Below are 1,829 nucleotides of genomic sequence, written 5' to 3'. Positions count from 1 at the left end.
GGCCGTGACGAGGCAAGGGCTGCTGAGTGACGCCTGTGAGGCGGGCGGTACCATCTGCCTGGCCTGCTAGTGGAGCTTAAAAAGTGTTTAAGAAATTGGTTCTTTGGGGCTGGAGAGATGGCCTAGTGGTTAAGCGCTTGCCTGTGAAGCCTAAGGACCCCGGTTCGAGGCTCGGTTCCCCAGGTCCCACGTTAGCCAGATGTACAAGGTGGCGCAAGCATCTGGAGTTCATTTGCAGTGGCTGGAGGCCCTGGTATGCCCATTCTCTCTCTCTCTCTCTCTCTCTCTCTCTCTCTCTCTCTCTCTCTCTCTGTCACTTTCAAATAAATAAATAAAAATAAACCAAAAGAAATTTAAAAAAAGAAATTGGCTCTTTTGGGGCCAGGGAGGTGGCTCAGTGGGTAAAGTGCTTGTCTCACCAGCATGAGGACCTGAGTTTGAGCCCCAGAACCCTTGTAAATGTCTGGCGCGGTGGTGTGTGTGCCTACAATGCCAGTTCTAGGAGGCAGTCAGGCAGATCCCTGGAGCTCACTGTCTAGCTAGTGTAAACTAATAAGTGAGCTCCAAGTTAGAGAGGGACCCTTTATCAGAAGAGGTGCAGTGTTCCTGAATGCCCCCTCCCACAATCATGTGTCTTCAAATAAATGAACACTGGCATAGAAAACGTGGTGTAAGGCTGCAGAGATGACTTAGTGGTTAAGGCATTTGCCTGCAAAGACTAAGAACCCAGGTTCCATTCCCCAGTGCCCACATAAGCCATATGTACAAGGCAGTGCATGCGTCTGGAGTTTGTTTGTGGTGGCTGGAAGCCCTGGTGTACCCATTTTCCTGCCTCTTTATCCCTTTCTCTCTAAATATAATAAATAAATTAAAATATTTTAAAAGTTCTTTTAGAAAAAAATGTGGTGTAGCTAGGCATGGTAGCACATGCCTTTAGTTTAATCCCAGCACCCAGGAGGCAGAGGTGGGAGGATCACCACAAGTCTGAGGCCAACGTGGAAATACAGAGTGAGTTCCAGGTCATCCTGGGCTACAGTGAGACCCTACCTCAAAAAGAAAGAAAGAAAGTGTCTTTTTTTTGTTACGTGTTTTGGTTTATTACTTATCAGTGTGTGTGTGTGGTATGGAGTGTGTGTGTGTGTGCATGAGTGTGTTTGCATGTGTGTGGACAGGATGTGCATGAAGAGGCCAGGGGTTGACCCTGAGCGTCATCCTCCGTCACTCTCCATCTTACTCTGTGACACAGGGTCTCCCACTAACCCTAGAGCTCACTCGGTGAACCCCTGGGGTCCTCTGTCGGCCTGCCTCGTGCTGGGGTCGTAGGCAGGTGCCACCCTGCCCAGCCTGTCCCGCGGGTGCCTGGACCTGCGCTCAGGTCCCCACACCTAAGCCACAAGCACTTTACCAGCTCAGGTGTCTGTGCGCTACGCCCCAGGTCCCCAGCGAGGGGCCGTTTGCCACCACGCGGTTTGCCGTCCTCTGCCCCTTCTGCTTCTTGCTCTTATGCTCTCTGCCGTTTCCCATGCAGGGCTGCTCCCCCTCCAGGAAGCGTGTTTACTGAAGAATTGAAGGAGCGCCGTGACAGGAGCCAGTGGCTCCTCTTGCTGCTCCTTTGGGAATCCAGTGACTAGAAAGCAGAGGACGTGGCCCCTGCCGCCCAGTGCAGCTCCCCACGTTTCGTACAGTTTCCCATGCGCTGGCAGGTCAGCGGGGGCAGGCCCACCTCCTGGTGCCTCTGTTTGGTGGCAACAGGTATTTCATTCACGTGATCTCTGCTTCTCAAGTTGGGTGCATTTCAGGATGTCGGCCTCCTCTGAGCTCTTTCTTCA

Source organism: Jaculus jaculus, chromosome 10 (genome assembly GCF_020740685.1).
Source record: "Jaculus jaculus isolate mJacJac1 chromosome 10, mJacJac1.mat.Y.cur, whole genome shotgun sequence".
NCBI classification, from domain to species: Eukaryota; Metazoa; Chordata; class Mammalia; order Rodentia; family Dipodidae; genus Jaculus; species Jaculus jaculus.
The sequence above is the reverse complement of the archived record's forward strand: the minus strand, read 5'-3'. Positions refer to the sequence as shown.